Here is a 14300-nt window from a genome sequence, read left to right as displayed (position 1 = left end):
ACCCCGCGCACGCCGGCAGCCCATTGCTTTCAATGGAGCGGCTGTATTGCCGGCTCCATTGAATTCAATGGGCAAACATCGTTCTTCTCTGTCACAGCTGTTACAGCTGTGGCAGAGAAGAATGATTTGTCTTCTATATGTTCTCAATGGGGTCGGCGCTGCTGCCGCCGGCCCCATTGAGCGCATATAGAGAAGAGAACAGGAATCGCAGATCGCAGATAGGTGCGATCTGCGATTTCTGTTCTATAATTTATCGGACGAGCGCATAAAAAGCGCTCATGTGTCCGATACCATTGCAAAGCAATGGTTTTATAAAATCGCCGGACGCATGCGCAAATCGCGGCTAAAAACGCCCGTCTGACTAAGACCTATGGTGGATAAACTTGTAGTCTCTCGCTATAGCATAACTGTTATATATGATAATATCTATTTACATCATAACCTGTTTAAATGGGTTATATTAGCATATTTACACAGAACATTGAAAACATTGCTCATTGTAATCTTATTCATTTGTTGTATTCTTGTCAATGCAGATTTGGGGCTGCAAAAAACATTTATTTCAATCAAACCTGGGACTTCTGTGAGGAGGTATGGAAAATGATGGCATAGGAAGAAATAAAAGTGAAGTGGTAAAGTATAACTTAGAATCTCTCAGATCATATAGTATAAACTGCATGAAGGAAGCAACACCGCTTGTTATTGTCTTTCTATATGGGCTAATGCTAGATTTTAAGAAGGAATAAGGCTGCTTTTACATATGCACTGGCACCTCCCTTTGGAGGTTCCATCGCAGATTGGCGCAAAATACCGGAAGAAAAAGTGCTGTATGCAGCGCTTTTTCATCTGGTAAATTGCCGGATATTAAAATGGAAGCCAAATGGACCCCTTTCTAGTAAATGGGGTCCGTTCAGCGCTGTTCAGTTACATCATAATAAGACTGATCTGTTCGGCCAGGGGATTCCCCGAGCGGAGCAGGAAAGCGGAACCCTGACGCAGATGTGAAAGTAGCCTAATTACATATTTTTCTAAATAGAATATCTTTCCTATATATATCTGTTTCTGAATGAAAGCGTGTTCTTGATCCCTGTCTATAAAAAAGAAATGTTCTAAGAAAAGATACTTTAAAAGTATTCTTACATGAGAGAATGACAGTGTTTCCTAAAACAGATGTATCAGGAGAGCTGACAGGGCCTGTTTAACCAATCAAATGTTGTCTTCCACTTTTGTGATCTATACGAAATAACCAAACAATAGACATTTCTTTTCAATTCCTTCTAGATTAGTCGGCTGCTTTGTGAAAGATGGAACATTTCTCTAACTCTGACTGCAGCAGACACAACTGACCATACAGGAGTGAATGAACAGACCTATGAGGACCTGAAGTGTTCTATAAAGAGGGTGGTGAATGACAACCAGGATAACTGGGATGAACGATTGGATCCCGTTTTATTTCAGTTCCGGACATTGGTTAATCCGGTAACCAAATACACACCATTTTTTCTTATGTTTAACAGAAATGTTCAAGTTTCCAGCATGGTAAGTACCTCATTTAGGTCATATTTCTACTACTTAATATACCAGTTTTAGAGCATTGTACACTGTTTATTTTTTTACAGGCTAAAGGATAAATCATATACTCCACAGTAGGTTATAATATACCATAGAGAAGTAACGTGCATCAGTTACAATGACTACAGGTTCAGCAGATCTAAAATATATAGTAATAACTAACAAATGGTACATGATCAGTCAGGATTAAAAATTTCAATGAGAAGACATGTCTTATTCATACCCGTAGTAGATAAAACCTGAGCATAATAATGCATGTTCAGCAAAGTGAACAAAATTAGTGCTTAACAAGAGAGAACTATGAATTTTGTTCAATGAAACGGCACCAGTTTAAAAAGGTGTTCTAGAATTTAAGTACTTAGGGCCTATACTTAAAGGGGTTGTCCCGCGGCAGCAAGTGGGTCTATACACTTCTGTATGGCCATATAATGCACTTTGTAATGTACATTGTGCATTAATTATGAGCCATACAGAAGTTATCAAAAGTTTTATACTTACCTGCTCCGTTGCTGGCGTCCTCGTCTCCATGGTGCCGACTAATTTTCGGCCTCTAATGGCCAAATTAGCCGCGCTTGCGCAGTCCGGGTCTTCTGCTGTCTTCAATGGGGCCGCTCGTGCAGAATGCCGGCTCCGTGTAGCTCCGCCCCGTCACGTGCCGATTCCAGCCAATCAGGAGGCTGGAATCGGCAATGGACCGCACAGAAGAGCTGCGGTCCACGGAGGGAGCAGACCCCGGCGGCCATCTTCAGCAGGTGAGTATGAAGACGCCGGACCGCCGGGATTCAGGTAAGCACTCTCCGGTTTGTTTTTTTAACCCCTGCATCGGGGTTGTCTCGCGCCGAACGGGGGGGGGGGTTTAAAAAAAAACCAAACCCGTTTCAGCGCGGGACAACCCCTTTAAGTTAGGCCATCAATATTTAATTTGTGAGATACTGAATGAAGTGGCCACGTCGCCTTCATTGTTTACCTAGGCACAGTGCCATACACTTGGTTGGGGCTGTGCCTGGTGCTGCCTGCCAATCAAATACTGATCACCAATTTTATTGGTACCGGTGGTAGTCAATTGTTGCAGAATCTATATGGCAGGCCCATACAGGCATTTCTACCAGCTACACCGAGGTCATGGGGGTTTCACTAAACGCTGCTCGCATTCAACAGAAAGAATTCTTTGTGAGTTTGGGAGCATGCTTGAGGATGTTAATCCGCTTGCCAGATGAGACTGCAAACAATTAAACCATATAGGAGAAACGTTAAGTGAAAAGCCTCTCCCTTTTTTTTTTTTTTCTTTTTTTGTGTGTCAACGCTTGCAGTACGTGAAAGTGATGGCAAATGAAATGTGAACCTTTATAGGCTAGGGGACATTGGTATTTATTACTTGCCTAACTTCATAATGTTTACAACTTTGGTGACCAAGGAGATCAATCAACTGACCCCAATTTCAAATTTATGTTTTGTTTTTTTCTTTCTCACCTATAGTTTCAGTTAGCACTTCTAGTTAATGCCATTGTCATTATGCAACAGCTACATGAATCCATATGTTTGTTTGTTTTTTACTATTGATCAGAGCGAAGCTGTGGAGGAATCTAATGATCTTGAAGTTGTGTGCCCAAGGAATATTGATTTGGCCCAGCACACCTCTGGAGTGCAGTTACAGAGGACAGCGGTAAGACAGATGGTAGGTGTCACACATATAGGCCCTTCACAGTTATAGACTCCTTAAAATAATTTTTATTAGAAGTAGATTAAAATATGACTAGGGCTTAACATACACAAACCAACGAAAAAGCACTACTGGGTCATAGTGATGATGATAGACCTCGGTAGACACAGAATATTTGGGGATAGCTAGTTTTATATACGTTATCCCGTATAGTGAGATCTCAATACAAAAAAATTAAAAACTGGCTTGCTGTTGGATGGGATATGCCCAAAAGCAATTCGTGCCGAGATATACTTGACAGAACGGCGATCTGTCTAATTGTTCGTATAACTCAGATGTATGAATGGCAGTATCCGAATTATTAGGCGCGAATCTGTATGGTGAGAACTCAGCAGGACAACGATCTGTCTGATTATTCATATGACTAAGATGTATAGATGGAAAGGACGACAACTAGAGATGAGCGAGTATACTCGCTACGGGCAATTGATCGAGCGAGCATTGCCCTTAGCGAGTACCTGCGCGCTCGAGACAAAAGGTTCGGGTGCCGGCGCGGGGGAGTGGTGAGTAGTGGCAGTCAGCGGGGGGGAGAGAGAGGGAGAGAGAGATCGCTCGAGCAATTGCCCTTAGCAGGTATACTCGCTCATCTCTAACCATAACGGAATACTGGACTCAAAAAAAGCCTAGCTGATCATATCTGTATACAAATAATGAGTGAAAGGTTCATTAGTTCCATATTGCACCAAAACTTACTTGCTGTCTCAGTCACATTGCATGCTATGCTGTGATAAGTTCATCTAGGGCTGGGTAAATGTGCTGGGCAGCTGTTCTATCATTTGACTTCACACTGACAGAAACACTACCTCAGATATTAACTAATGCGTCAGCTATCCATACATTTACTCATATATGAGAGCACTGCCTGGACAATGGGGACACTGATCAAGTTCGGCCTGTGTGGCTGCGGCATCAGTGCTTTCTGTACATTTTATGCCAAGCTGGCATCCCAACCCTGCCTCTCCTATACTCCCTCTACATATGCCAGTCTGCACTTCCAGAACTTCACAAATTGCCTGGCGGCAGTGAGGCTGGTGAATTATGGGGCTGGCTGGTGATGGTGAAGACTGGTGACTGGCAGCAAGATCACCCTGGAGCGCATTGGCAAGGAATCTCAATGCTTTTCCTGCTCATGGAGGCAGACAGGAAGTAAAGCCACCAATCCCTGGATTGGTTCCAGCCATCCTCCAGAATTTGCCAATCTAGCTTTACAGATGTGGCGACCAACACTGAAGGGAGGAACCAGCCGCTCAATGGGAATGCAGCAAGTGCAGCACCCGCTATCTTGAAAAAGAAAATCAAATTTTGAGATTCTGTGAAAAAACAGAATTGTGAGGTTCTATGGGGCAAATTAATCAAATTAATTCCCAGCCCTAGTTTCAAAACTGGACCACATGGTGTGAAAGGGTGTCTCTTTTTTTCTTTTCATTCTCTCCCCAGTTGAACTTGTACCATGCACATTTCTACCATATAGATGTTTGTCATGTGTTTGTATTCTTTCTTCTGCAGGTTTTGGCAAACATATCAGCTGTGGACATACAACAGAGGAAGACTGCTGAGAAGTCTAGAAGAAGCGCAGTGCCCATAACTTTTCAAGCTCAAGACAATGTGTTTGACAGCGTTGCAGACCAGACGATGAAAAAGTTTAAGCACAACCACATAGTTTCATTTAAATTTGAGACTGTTTTATCCCCAGAAGACAATACAGAAAAGGACAGTTAGGATAAAGACACATGATCCAGTCAGGATGTGGTTTTGTAGCAGGAAAAACTGTATGCTATGCAGTTTTTGTTACCAAGATGCTGTGGTTGTGGTGCGTTTTTTTTGTTTTGTTTTGTTTTTGTTTTTTTTTTGTTTAGTTGTGTATTTTAAAGGGAATTTAAGGTCATCATAAGTATTTGTGACCAGAAAACCCCTTAAGGCCTCATGTCCACGGGCAAAAGAAGAATTAAAATCTGCAGCAGATTTTAACTCTTCTCCTGCCCGCGGATCCGCACCCCATAGGGATGCATTGACCACCCGCGGGTAGATAAATACCCGCGGATGGTCAATAAAAGTGATTTTTTTTTTTAAATGGAGCATGAAAAAATCCGGACCATGCTCCATTTTCATGCGGGTCTCCCGCGGGCTTCTATTGAAGCCTATGGAAGCCGTCCGGATCCGCGGGAGACAAAAATCAGATTTTACTCACACGCTCCGGTTCTTCTCTTCGCCGCAGCGCCATCTTCTCTACGTCGCGGCCGAATCATTTTGCTTCGGGCCGGCGCATGCGCGGGGCACGTCACCGACGTCATCCTGCGCATCCGCCGGGCCGAAGAAAGAAGATCCGGCCGCGACGCAGAGAAGATGACGCCGCAGCGAAGGAAGTACCTGGAGCTGGCGGGAGGTAAGTTTATGCTGATTTATTCTTATTTTCAGTGCTCATGTCCGCGGGGCAGGAGGGACCCACTGCAGATTCTCCCTGGAGAATCCGGAGCGGGCCTGATTTTCCCCGTGGACATGAGGCCTTAAAGTTTTGATGTCCCTGTGATTGCACTAAAGGCAATATTCAAACTTGCAGGGTATGTAAGTGTTGTGAATTTTCAGCACACAAAATTTGTAGCAGTTAGGGTATGTTCACACTGTGGAATTGCTCCGGAATTTCAGTAGCAATTTTCACCTCTAAAATCCGTGTGCGTAATTCCGACGTGGAAAATAGTGTTTCCATGTTGGAATTCCACTCACGGATTTTGCTCGTTGGAGGGGGGGGGGGGGGGGATTCTGCATGTGGATCAGTACCAAAAACATGACAAAATAATGCAGTTTTTAGAGGTAGAAATTGCAGCAGCGATTCTTTCGTCTGAACATACCCTTACAGTACGAGCCATCTGGATAAGATATTAAGAAATCCAACCCATATGGTGTGGTAAAAAAAAATCCACACGGAATCTGCAAAAGCATTGACATATGCTGTGGATTTTAAATCTGAATTATGTTAATTCACAGCAGTGGAAATGACCCATCTACACATACACTCTGCCTTCTGCACTCACAGGTTGCAAAATTAAAAGAATACAATATATTAACCTTTTGTTCTGTCCTTCCATCTCAATTGTTATTCTCTATTCAGAATCCAGCCCAACCAAATATCCCATTTTACATAGTATGACTGTTGAAGACTTTTTGATCTTCTGTAGCAAAGGTGTGCTATTTAGATATTTTTCTTATAATTTCCCTCTGCTTACGTTCTAGAAAGCAGTATATTAAAAATTGATCTAAAGATTACAAGTATTATGCACACTACACTATTACAGCCCTTTACAAGATCTGAGTTGTATTAGGGCCTTAATATGGCACTCATAGACTTCTGTATGCCTCCAATTTCATACAGAGGAATACTTTTTTTTCTGTTGGATTCTGTATAAATCTAGCATTAAAAAATTTATGGTGTGCTCCACTTGATGTTTTATAGAGGCATCTCTGTAACGCCCTGTTCTCATCACTTAAGTTTGAATATGAAAAGGTATAAAAACATTCCTCAGCACATCCAGAAACTTTACTAGGCCACATGTAGTCCCAAAAATGTATTCTTTTGACTATTTGACTGACTTTGCATTGGCTTATGTTTTTTTTGGAAGAGAAAATAGCATATTCCATTACGCTATTTTGTCCTAAACAAACGGTAGATGAAACATTAGCTTCATTTTTTACATTGAAGTGAATGGATGATCTATACACGTGTAATGCTTTATATTTGTATGCTTTTAATTTGTAGAACAAAGAAAAAGTTTCAGCCATCTCAAATGTCCCTTTAACTTTCTAATTATCAAACTTTAAGACAAAATTTTCACTTATGTAACAGTAAGGGGTAAATTTACTAAGCCCAGCATTTTCTGCGCCAGGCTTATTCTGATTTCCCATGATACATTGAACACATAAAAAGGTGCACGTCTCTTCATTTATTCAGCATATCCTGGCAGCTCTGTGCGCCTTCACAGAAATGTATGCCTCGTCCTCACCAGGCGTACATGTCTGGTGTAAATCGTGCATAAATCTGTCAATCCTATGAGGCCATGCCCCTTCTATCAAACTCTGCCCACTTTTCAAAAAAGTGATGGGGCCTGCACAATCTGAAGAAAAGCTGCAAAATTTTTGCCCAAGAGGTGCATTCTGGTGTATTCTGGCATATAGCATTTTGTAAATGTCCCCCTAAATGTTTTACCTTTTTTAAACCCATACAAACGTGCGCATACATTTAACCTATATTTTAAAAAATGAAGCAAAGATCTTTTTTATTCTTTTAATATATACAGTAAATGTATACATCAAACATGATGTGGACAGGAGCACCATGCCGCACAGAGTGCTCAGTGTCTGTTGTATGGAGCAACAGGAAATTTTTGTGCCTCTGTACAGACTGTGTGCATGAGGCCTAAGGATACTTCTACTGAAGCATAATAGGAGGACTTTTATGCACCCGTATTACAGCTGCAGATCCCTGTCTGTCTGCTTGTCTGATCACCCAGCACCTTAGGTCCCTATGGTAGCTTGTGTAATCACACCTGCGTTCAAGCTAGGATTTGTGGCTGTGCTGTGGATGCAGAAATGCACCCATATTATATTTGTGTGAAATTGGCCTAATTCTAATTTTATGTTTTTCTCAAAATGTTAATAAATTGAATACCACTCCTTTTTAGTATCTTGTATATTACCTTTTATGAACAGAGCTTCTAGAATTTGATACTGATAATGATTTCTGATAAAAGGTATTAAAATGTACTGTGTGCCTCAATTTCATATCTTAGTCTACAGTAATTTCCATATACACATAGCTACAGCTTGGTGTAATAAATAGTATTGATATGGCTATATTTGATAGACTTTTTTTTAATTATTAGATCCGCCTTAAGAAAAATCTGCTTTTGTACATCAACATTGTTCATTCAGAAGCTACTGCTATGTATATACAGCAGGAGCACACAACCTTTTGGTCTAAAGGCCCTTTATACTCAATGATTATTGCTCGAAATTTGTCCAAACGGCCGAAAATGAGTGATAATCATTACATGTAAACGTCGGCACCATGCTCTTTTAGTTTGAACGAAGGATTTAACTTCACTTAAAATCTATCGTTCAACCGCTAAAAGACTGAGCAAATACATATCGTTTAATAGACTGCAAAATATTCTCCTCGCGGCTTGTTTACACCAGCCACTAGGAGAACAATGGAATGTGTCAGCAGATTTTTGCACAGCTGGATGTTTGTTTAAACAAAAGCTGGGCTCTGCAAACAACTCTTTTTACATGCAAATGAAGATGATAAGGTGTTAATGGACATTAACACTTTATGCAAATACATAGCTAAATCTTTCAGTGGTTTGAAAGATTATCTTTTTGTGTAAAAGGGCCTTGAAGGCCTTATTGTCAGAGCGTGCTACTTTAAAATGCTGTGATACCAGATGATAAAATTTCGGTTTGGCATCCTTGCCTCCTTTAGGCCTCATGTCCACGGGAAAAATTGGGCCCGCCGCGGATTCTTCATGGAGAATCCCACATCGGGTCCCTCCTTTCCCGCGGACATGATGCTAAAAAATAAGAATTTACTCACCTGTCCGGACACTGCGGACCTGCCCTCCGTCGCAGCCGGATCTTCTTTCTTCGGCCCGGCGGATGTGCTCGGCATGCTGGCAGTGTGCCGCGTGCATGCGCCAGGCACTCCAATTTTTTTTTTTTTTTTAACTCCTGCTCTCCCGCGCGCAGAGCAGAAATTCAGGCGCGGGTGTACCGTTGATCCGGACAGCTTCCATAGGCTTCAATAGAAGCCTGCAGGAGCTGTCCCCGCGGGACACCCGCACTAAAATGGAGCATGTCGTGTTTTTTTCCCGCACACGCAATCCGCGCCTGAAGGGGAAAATGATATCTGCACGTATTTAATGCATATCTATGCGGCGCGGATCCGGTGCAGGAAAAATGCTGCGGATTTTAAATAACAGTCATCCCGTGGACATGAGGCCTAAGGCTTCACCTGCAGTAAGACCCCTTTTGAACAAGCGTTGTTACATAGTTATAATCTATTGCTCTCTCAGTTGGATGCGACTAATCCCTCCTTCCTGCATCAGTGGGAGAGGGATTTGAATATTTCTTTTACGCACAATCAGAAAACCATGATCTTCACGTACACACACAAATCCTCTGTTAGGAGGATCCAAGAGACGGGTTTCAAGATACTCTCTCGTTGTTACTGGGTGCCCTCCCAGATCCACTTGTTCAGAATGGAGGTCCCGCCACTCTGCTGGAGATGTTATTAAGACAGGTTAACTATGTTACACATATTTTGGGGAGTGCTCAGTACTCGCAGGTTTTTGGTGCATAATCTCTAAGTTCACGAACTTCGCGCTGCCTGAGGCCGCCTACACACTGCCAGGTGGGATTCCATATGCGGGATTCCAGTCGGTGACCCCCGTGTACCTGTCTGAAACTGTATTATGGTCATGCGGCTGGCGGACATGTGCAGTACAGGTTATGCCGTGTCATCGCTATGCGAGGAGGTGGATCCCGCGACCTTTCCACAATGATCATTTTGGAAGGTTCGCGGGGTGGACGGCTTCCGTTGACTTCAATGGAAGCCGTCCACACGGAAACCGCATAGAATCGCAGCATGCTGCGATTTCTCCTCCGCTAGCGCAAAATCAGTCTCTTTTCGCACATGTAGAGGAAACCGCGTTTTGCCATCGCATGCTATGGACGGTATTTGCTGTGAAATCCAGAGGTGGATGCCTAAGTCTCCTACTCTGTTCTTGCTACATTTTATTGACATCCCATTATCCACTTACAAGCATTTTGTGGAGACAAACCTTTTTCCAATGGTCTCTATTGTCCGGAGTGGGCGTCCGCCTCTGAATTCCACAGCTAATACCATCCATAACATGCAATGGAAAACTGATTTTTCTTTTTTCCCCCCTGCACACGAGTGGAAGTCAATTGCTATTTTCTGCACGCGGAGGAAAAATCACGCGTTCTATTTTTGCATGGATGGCTTCCATTGAAGTCAATGGAGGTTGTCCCATCTGCAGGCCTTCCACAATGACCTTGCGGAAGGAAAATCAGAGGTTTTTAAAAAAATAAATAAATATGTGCTGCACATGTCCAGTGGCTCCCCGTGTGGACCATCCGCAGTGCAGAGAAGACTTCAGAAGAGGAGGTACACGCAGATGTCGGCTGGGCACAGGGTGGGATTCTGTATGCGAAATCCATCCCGCCTGTGTACAGCCAGCCTATATCAGTCGTAAATTACCTTTTAAAAAATATCATGACTGAACTGATATAGAGTGATATAAACACTTGATTCCCAATGAAATGAATAGGCTCTATTAACTGATCCATCATGATTAGAGCAGTTTCACAAAACTGTATTGGAAATGTTCAGAATACAGATCTGCCATTTGAACATATTACAGATAAAGTGCATCAGTATGTCCTCAGTATTGCATCACGATTAGGCTATTTTCACATGGCGGTATTTGTAATACATAACCGAAAATAGAACCTGCAAAGAATGCTTACAGATAAGAATTGTATCTTTTCTGTTTTTGGGGGTATCCACTCCTGGTTTTGGCTTACAAATACTTAAAAATACTTTGCGCTAAAGAGGACTTACGGGGCAGTAAAATACTAGTGGGCTACATAATACGGCCATTTGAAAAACAGATGCAATGCGGATGCAATACTGTAGACATACTGATGCGATAGGGAGCAAATACAGATCCACGTGCAAACGCATTCGTATTTCAATCCTTCGCCTTAGACTTGAAAGGTGAATCCACAAGGCTTGACTGGCCACTTACGGCTAAAGCATGCCCACATACAGTGGCTATTGGCCATTGCATGTAGATGTGGTTTGGCCTCATGCAGCCAGTCTCACAATGAGGTCTCACCCAATGGGCATTTTTAAAAATATGAATGTATTTTATATGCCCATGTGAATAGACTTATACACTGAATGGCCATTTTATTATAGACATCTGTGGGATTCGCAGTTGGAGCTTCTTGTATGGAAAATAGACATGTGACCCCGAAATACAGCATAGAATCAAGTGAGCTAGTTTGCATCGGATCATTTTCAGTGTGAATCCACAGTAGAATGGAAAAAAATGGAGTGATATTATCACTGACTGAGGCATGGTCATGGGTGTTAGACGAGATGGAGACAGGATTTTAAAAACTGCTACATTTATGGGGTGTTCTCTCAATGGTGTTGAGAGTATATTGAGAATGGTGTGGTTTAGGAAAAACAACCAGCAAAAGGAGATCCTGTGGGTGTAAACAGCTAGTCAATGAAAGGGGACAGAGGCGTTGTCAAGAATCGTTCTCATGAACAGGCGTAAGCAATTTGCAGCTGAATATAATGCTAGTGCTCCAACTAGCGTGTCCAAACGCACTACTTATTGTTCCTGAGCATGGATGGAGTATAACAGTAGACAACCAGTTTAATTGCCATAGCTAGCTAAGAGAAACAGAAAGACAAGACTGCAGAGGGCAAAAAAGTTGCAAAGTTAGATCCCTGAGCAGTGGAAAAACATTGCCTGGTCAGATGAATCCAGAGTTCTTTTGCACCGTGCCGATAAGAGGGGCAGTTTGGCACAGGCACTATGAGCCGATAAGCCTGTCAGCTGCTCAGAGCATATCAGTACCTGCATCTAATTTGCAATAGCTGCCAATAATCCCGTAGAACAATTCCAACACCTAGTGGAATCTATGCCACAATCAATTGCTGAAGTGCTGAAAGCCGAAAGAGGTACAACATGCCACTAGATTGGTGTCTCTCATTAATTGGCCTTTCAATGTATGTACATAGGCAGCATTAGGCTTCTTTTCTGTCTCGAGAGTTGGTTCTGTCCTGGCTCCTTCCTCCATGCAGAAAACTACATGGGGACAAAACCCAGAATGGAACCTGAACGGTGCTATAGGGAAGAATATGTGAGAAGGGGAGATATCTTTGTCTCTTTCTTGCATAGTTTTCTTCCCTGTCTTTTCACACTTGACATAAAAGTGCTGTGCTCGGCATCTGTGGCCTTTTAAAATGCAACTCTATGGCAGAAATCCAAGGGTCAACCACATTGGCAATGCGCCAATACAAAGGTATAACCCCGGTCTTGATAGTGCCCATAACTATAAGAAATAGCAGTCTTGCTATCATATCACTTAGTTCCCTTAGAACCCTTGGGTGTATTCCATCTGGGCCCGGCAATTTACTAATTTTAATCCTCTTTAAGCGGCTCTGTACTTCCTCATGTGTTAGTATGCAATATTTAGCGGAGGGGGTTTGTTTTATTCATAATAATAATCTTTATTTGTATAGCGCCAACATATTCCGCAGCGCTTACATAGACAGGGGGAATACAGAAAGACAAAAGTACAAAAAATTATGGAAACCACGGTTACAATCATAATCAGTTGATGGAAACAATAGGGGTGAAGGTCCTGCTCCAACGAGCTTACATACTACAAGTAATGGGGTGATAGAGAAGGTAAAGGGGCTGGAGCTGTGCACAGTATAGTGAGGTGGAGAGTAAGGGATGCTATATACAGACAATGGTCAGACATTTAGCCGTGTGACGGCAGGATCAGTATGACTGCAGGAGCGGTTTATGATGGCTAGCAGGGATTGCAGTCAGTAGGTCAGGGAGCATGTTGTCAGGCGGCGTATAAAGGAGTTTGTTTAGAGAATGTGTTATGCCTCTCTGAAGAGGTGCGTTTTTAGAGCACGCCTGAAGTTTTTCGGGTCCTGGATTGCCCGGGTATCCTTTGGTAGTGCGTTCCAGAGGACTGGTGCTGCTCTGGAGAAGTCTTGGAGGCGGGAGTGAGAAGTTCTAATTAGAGGGGTGTGCAGTCTAGTTTCATTTGCTGAGCGGAGAGCTCGGGCTGGGTGATGGATTGAGATGAGGGAGGCAATATAGGGTGGCGCTGTGCTGTGGAGGGCTTTGTGGATGATTCCCCTGAATCTCATGTGACATTTCCTTTTCGTTCATGAATACGCTTGAAAAGAAACTATTTACTGTATATTAGAGTATTAGCCAACCCGAGTATAAGCCGAGTCAATAAGTTTTACCACAAAAAATTGGTAAAACTTATTGACTCAAGTATAAGCCTAGCTATTCTCGAGTATATAGTAGGTTAAAAAAAAGCAATACTCCCCTATCAGCCGGCGTCTGTGTCCTCGGCACGATGCTGTTTCCGGCGTGATGCTATCCCTTTTGGTAAGGCCAGCTTCTGCTGGCTTGCTATTTGAAATCCCCGCCATCAGCGCTGTGATTAGATCGAGCGTCGGCCAATCACAGCTGGCGCTCGATAAACCAATCACAGCCGTTCAGAATGACATCACTGAATATATACTGATATTTTTGAGGATGTTGCTCCAATTAATGTTACCGATGGTAGTTCTGAGCTGATCAAATTTTGCTTTACTAAAGTTTAGGGTTTTTTTGTCACTCCCTGATAAGGTTTCTTATTAAATGACAGCTGAAAATTAATTATATTGTGGCCACTATTTCCCAAGTGTCCCTAAACCTGCATGCCCATTATTTGTTCCGGTTTGTTGGTTGATACTAAGTCCAGTGTGGCCCTCCCTCTAGTTGGCTCCCGCACAAGTTGGGTAAGGTAGTTATCTTTAATTGTTCTCAAGAACTTATCACCCTTGTGAGATTTGCAGGTTTCATTTTCCCATATTATATCCGGATAATTAAAGTCCTCCATAATAATTACTTCATTGTGGTTTGACACTTCTTCTATTTGCCGTAATAATAAGATTTAAGTTTCTTCTGTTGCTTTTCGTAGCCTATAGAAAACCCCTATCAGTATTTTTTTTTTTTCTCCCTGTATTTCTACCCACAGAGATTCCACGTGTTTATCTCCTGCCCCTATATCCTCCCATAGCCTCGGCATTAAGTAGGTTTTAACGTACATACATAACCCTCCCCCTTTCTGTTCCCCACGGTCTCTTCTGAAGAGATTGTAACCCTGTAAATTCACCGCC

Source organism: Eleutherodactylus coqui, chromosome 5 (genome assembly GCF_035609145.1).
Source record: "Eleutherodactylus coqui strain aEleCoq1 chromosome 5, aEleCoq1.hap1, whole genome shotgun sequence".
NCBI classification, from domain to species: Eukaryota; Metazoa; Chordata; class Amphibia; order Anura; family Eleutherodactylidae; genus Eleutherodactylus; species Eleutherodactylus coqui.
The sequence above is the reverse complement of the archived record's forward strand: the minus strand, read 5'-3'. Positions refer to the sequence as shown.